This window comes from Silene latifolia, chromosome 9 (assembly GCF_048544455.1).
Source record: "Silene latifolia isolate original U9 population chromosome 9, ASM4854445v1, whole genome shotgun sequence".
NCBI lineage: Eukaryota > Viridiplantae > Streptophyta > Magnoliopsida > Caryophyllales > Caryophyllaceae > Silene > Silene latifolia.
This window is the reverse complement of record NC_133534.1, coordinates 215,006,787-215,012,796: the sequence shown is the minus strand read 5'-3', so window position 1 is coordinate 215,012,796 and position 6,010 is coordinate 215,006,787. Positions and strand designations below refer to the sequence as shown.

At 35.6% G+C, this 6,010-nt stretch overlaps 1 long non-coding RNA gene across 1 annotated transcript; it reads left to right on the top strand.

Moving 5' to 3' along the window:
• Positions 1–2,670: 2,670 nt before the first annotated feature.
• LOC141598493 (uncharacterized) lies at positions 2,671–4,477 on the top strand. The gene is made up of 2 exons (XR_012523555.1): positions 2,671–2,753; positions 4,195–4,477. It is a non-coding gene; the product is annotated as an uncharacterized LOC141598493 (long non-coding RNA).
• Positions 4,478–6,010: the final 1,533 nt, after the last annotated feature.

Here is a 6,010-nt window from a genome sequence, read left to right as displayed (position 1 = left end):
TACTTTGTTTTTTATGCTATCTAAGTTACTTTCCTTTTTGTACAACTTCTAAACTTTCAAGCTACCAGTTTCGATTCATTCTTAAAAGTTTATGTCACTTCTGCAAACCTAACCTATTTTTAAAGATCTGAAAATAAAAATTTGATTTAGCTCCCTATTCCTTCCTTGAATATAAACTCATTTATCGTAATTTTAATTACTAGACCCGAAATTTCTTTAAATTTTATCGAATTTCTATTAACCTTGATCTATTTATGATTTCTTTGTCAAAGTTTAATGTTACACTTTCAGGGATTTGACCCCCAATTGGGTTTAAAAGTGAAACCTTTATTTCTATTTTGGCTTTTTGCAAAAGAAAATTTGGGTAAATTACCTTTTCTTTTGATTTTAACGTTGATCGGATGTTAGAACTCGTTATTAGAAACGTTTAATAACTTGTTCTACTCTTGTCGACGAGTGATTTTCGGTTTTAAATTTGTCTTTGACTTGGAAAGTTAGCGCTCTTGTGTGCACGACAAGGGCAATTTCGTTCCATGAATGAGACTTATACATTTGAAAACTTTTCATTAATGTTTCTGAAAGTATTTTGATTTTCGATTTATACAAATGATTTGCCTTTGACCTTATCTTGGATTTGGAATGTGAGGTTCTTGAATGCGCAACGAGAACACTTCCGTTCCTCTGATGAGAATCTGGTTCTGTTGGAAAATTTTATTTGAAACTTTTGAAAGAATTTTGATTCTTACGATAAGTGACCTTTTAAATGTTTTGGTTACCGATTCCAATTTCAGTTTTATTTTTATAACCTTTCATTTATACTTTCAAGTTTCGAGGACGAAACTTTTTAAAAGATGGGGTGATTGTAACACCCCGTATTTTATTAAGATGGATAAAATTCTTTTAATTGCTATTTTGAATTTAATTACATCATTTAACGATTTATATATATATGCTTAGCTAATTAATTAATTTCATCATAATTCGATACGTTAATTTTAATAATCATTAATAAGTTTATTTAAAGTTAGTTCGAGTTTATTGAAATTAGTTCGAGTTTATTTATTTAATAATTTCCGTTTCTTTACGAGTCCTTATGAAAGTTGTTTTAAGTAAACCCGAGATGGATTTTGGGAACAAAACCGTCCAATTAGCTATTTTGAGCTTATTTCACTAAGTTAGCAATTTTTATTAATATCCGTTAGTTTCGTAAAAATCGCTAATAATTCCGATTCAAGCTAATATTGTATTATTTACGTTAACTAGCTGAGTTTATTTTATTTTCACTCATTAAATTTATTTATTATTGATTCCGTTTTATTACTGAAACTTTTACTTAAATCGGTTAAATTTAACTCGAAACGGTTTTAATAACGATCGAAGTTTCTTAACGACGAAGAAACGTAAGTATAATAAATAGCAAGCTAGCAGGCTGCTGTCTCATTTTCACAAACTCACGCCTGTTTTCTTCTTCTCCATTCTTTTTTCTTCTTTTACGATTCTGTTTCAATTTTCTTTATTTTAAATTGATTCGGTCCCTCCGTTTGTCATCCGTTATCAATGATTTTCGTTCCATAGCATTCCTCTCGTCGTTTCCGTCAATCCGTTGTAAGTAAAATTCTTTTTCGTCATGTATTTTTACAAACCCATTTATATTTTCAGCTTTATTTATTATAAGACGGTTGTATGTACTAAAATAGACGGTCTGGTAGAATATTTGTTAGTCATAAATGATTAGTTCAATCGGAAAAAGGTAATAATGATAGGTTACTCAGTATTACTTGTTAAATATGTGTATTTTGAAAGCTGGTTAGTCTGTTTTATAGTTGAGACGGTGTATAATTATTTATAGGGATCATTATGGATGTTAATTAGTCAGTTGTATAGTTGAGACGGTGTATACTGATATGTGGAGATGATTGAGACGGTGTATACTGACCTCTAGGGATCATTTGGGATGCTAGCTAGTAAGTGGTATATTTAAGACGGTGTATGCTGACATGTATGGATTGTTTTGGGTGCTAATTGTTGTCTTTTATATTTGAGACGGTGTATACTGACATGTAGGGTTTGTTTTGGGGCAGTTTGGGATGGATAAATGGTGCCTTTCGGGACTGTTTTTAGGGCGTAAGAGTGACTGATGTTGGACGGTTTCCTGTGTATTTTTGGGACCGCTATAATGTGTTGAGTAGGCTGTTTCGTGGGGTGATGAGGGACTATTTTAGGACTGTTTTGAGGTCACTTTGTGCAGGTTTTTCAGAGTTGTTCATGGACTGTGGTGGGGTTGTTTTGGGATGTTCTGTTGCAAGGTTTTGGGACTATTTTAACGTGATTGAGTGGGCTGATTTTAGAACAGTCAAGCATGGGTTTTAGTGGCTGAGATGGGTAGTTGTTTAGGTGGAGTGTTGGAGACAATTTGTGGCCTGGGTCAGTAGCTTAGCAGTGGCCTGGCCGTGGCCTAGGCAGTGGCCTAGCTAAGTCACGAGTTTGAGGCCATGTGTAGTTGGTGGTTAGGCCGAGTTTGAGGTTGTCATAATAATTTTAGAGCCGTGTCTATAATTTGTTTTGACGCTAGTTTGGTTTATTTAAAATATAATTAAATTAATTTCCGTCTCATATTTTATATAAAGATAATTCGTTAATATCGTCCTTTCACATAATTATTTTAGGTGGCTCATATGTGGTTGAAGATGAAGAGTAATTTTGGGTTTTAGAAGCTTTCTCAAGTTTATTGCTTGTCTCTTTGCTAGCTTAAGGTAACTATTCCGAGTTACTCGACGAATTAATGTCACATAGTAGTAAATGTGGTGCTTGTTGTTTGTTAAGTGTTTAGGTGATTGATAATGTTTTACTTTCATTTTTCACATGATAGAAATTGGAAATAGCATGAGAATAATATAGCGATAAAATTTGTAATTTGGGCCAAAGTAGGCCAAGACTCTGAGCTGGGCTAGATTGACCGAATGAGTTTGGTCAAACTAGGTTTAAACCAGTCAGCCTCGATTTGACCGATGACCCGTCGCGGGACTCGGGTCGAGAGTTTGTCTTTGAGGTGAGATTGGTTGTTTTTGGATGTTTTATGTTGATGCCTTAATAGTTGTAATTATCATTTCACATGTTGGTTGTTGGATGAATTGGTTGCCTTATACTTCAGTCTTCTTGTCTTGTTGCCTTTTTAGCTTGTTCTCATGAATTATGAGATTAACGGCTAGCTGGAATTTGGGTTATTATTGATATTGGAGATATTGTTGGATTGTCTCATTTGAATAGACATTTATATAGCCTTTCACATGATAGAATATTAGAATTTATGTTGGTAAGTAGGACTTATTGCCCTCTTATGGTTAAGTGGGTGTCTTACTTGACTGGTGTGGTGAGTCTTGTGTGGTGTGGGCTAAAGTATTCAAGCTGGGACTAGCTGGGACTAGGTCCTAGGTGAGTATTTCGGCCTTCATCATAGATAGGTCTTTATAGTCTTTGACGAGTATATGTTCACTGCTTGATAGCCTTTGTGTTCCTGACTAGTGGATGTTTATCCAAGTTGGGGCATGACCTCGGGTACTTATTTTGATAGTATGGGGTCAGCTTAAGTACTAGCCAACCCTTCGGTGGTGTCCTTAGGGTACTCACTTCACTTTGTTTTAAAAAAAAGTTGTGGGTCTTGGGTGCGGTGGTGTGTATCCGCATATCTAGGTCTCTTGCAGATTTTAGGCTAGGGTTGTGTTGTCTCTTGGCCATGTTTTCTTAATAGTAACCGCTGAGCCAAGATACCGGTTCGATTACCTTCCCTACCTCGTGGTATAGACTCGAGTTACAAAGTGACTATTGACGGTGCTAAGAACTTATGCCTGTCTTTGATATATTGCCCTTTCTTGTATGGTGATTCTATGAATCATAGAAGGTGAGATGCAAGCCGGCTATGGTTGATAGAGTTTGGATTCCTGGATGTTATGTGATTCACATGATAGTGTAGTATGAGTCGGTCTAGTATTCACATGCTAGGACTATGTGTTGTTATATTGTTGTTCACATGATAAGCACGATTGTCTAGCATCTATATGCTAAGGCATTGTGTGATTCGTATTCATATTCTTATGTTTACATGTTATATTAATTATGACATTTCGTGGCTGGGAGAACTCGGAGTTACTCCCCACTGACTGTGGCTTTCGTATTTGTATAAAATGCGAATGACAGGTAGGTGATGCATATATGGGGTACATGGACGAGCTAGCGAGCAAAGTAACCTTGGGACCTAGACTGGTTTTATTTCATTGTGACCCTTAAACCCTTTTTATGTCACATACATTTTAGGGACATATGTCTCCCTCTTTTTCTTTGGTTTGTATCACTTTATTCTCGCAGCTTTAGCATAGTTATGTAAATTAGTCTGTTAGCATTTGCAGGTGTTGGCATCCTCCTTCTGGAAATGTTTGTGAATGGTTTAGAAAAGTTTTAAAAATTACAGGTTTTTACCCAATTGAACCTATTACAAACATATCCTGTCAGTTTTTCTGTAGAATTACGTGTTTACTTTTCCGCAATAAATGAGGGTGTCACACGTTGTGTAAACCATTTGTCCTTGTTCATTAGTCCTTGTGACTCGTTGTGTTAAAACAATTGTACTTGTTCATTAGTCCATGTGACTCGTTTTGTGAACCATTTGTCCTTGTTCATTAGCCCTTGTGGCTCGTTGTGTGAACCTATTGTCATTGTTTATTAGTAAATGTGACTCGTTGTGTGAACCATTTATCCTTGTTCAGTAGTCCTTGAGACTCGTTGTGTTAAAACAATTGTACTTGTTCATTAGTACATGTGACTCATTGTGTGAACCATTTGTCCTTTTTCATTAGTCCTAGTGACTCGTTGTGTTAAAACAATTGTACTTGTTCATTAGTCCATGTGACTCATTGTGTGAACCATTTGTCCTTGTTCATTAGCCCTTGTGACTTGTTGTGTGAACCATTTGTCATTGTTTATTAGTAAAGGTGACTCATTGTGTGACCAATTTGTCCTTGTTCATTAGTCCTTGTGACTCGTTGTGTTAAACAATTGTACTTGATCATTAGTCCATGTGACTCGTTGTGTGAACCATTTGTTCTTGTTCATTAGTCCTTGTGACTCGTTGTGTTAAACAATTGTACTTGTTCATTAGTTTATGTGACTCCTTGATTTGCCCTTGTTCATTAGTCCTAGTGACTCGTTGTGTTAAAACAATTGTACTTGTTCATTAGTCGTTGTGACTCGTTGTGTAAACCATTTGTCCTTATTCATTAGTCCTTGTGACTTGTTCATTAGTCCATGTGACTCGTTGTGTGAACCATTTGTCCATGTTCATTTGTCCTTGTGACTCGTTTTGATAAACAGTTGTAATTGTTCATTAGTCCATGTGACTAGTTGTGTGAACCATATGTCCTTGTTCATTAGTCCTTGTGACTCGTTGTGTTAAACAATTGTACTTGTTCATTAGTCCATGTGACTCGTTGTGTGAACCATTTGTCCTTTTTTATTAGTAAATGTGACTCGTTGTGTGAACCATTTATCCTTGTTCATTAGTCCTTGTGACTCGTTGTGTTAAAACAATTGTATTTGTTCATTAGTACATGTGACTCATTGTGTGAACCATTTGTCCTTATTCATTAGTCCTAGTGACTCGTGTTAAAACAATTGTACTTATTCAGTTGTCCTTGTGACTCGTTGTGTAAACCATTTGTCCTTGTCCATTAGTCCTTGTGACTCGTTGTGTTAAAACAATTGTACTTGTTCATTAGTACATGTGACTCATTGTGTGAACCATTTGTCCTTTTTCATTAGTCCTAGTGACTCGTTGTGTTAAAACAATTGTACTTGTTCATTAGTCCATGTGACTCATTGTGTGAACCATTTGTCCTTGTTCATTAGCCCTTGTGAGTTGTTGTGTGAACCATTTGTCCTTGTTTATTAGTAAAAGTGACTCATTGTGTGACCAATTTGTCCTTGTTCATTAGTCCTTGTGACTCGTTGTGTTAAACAA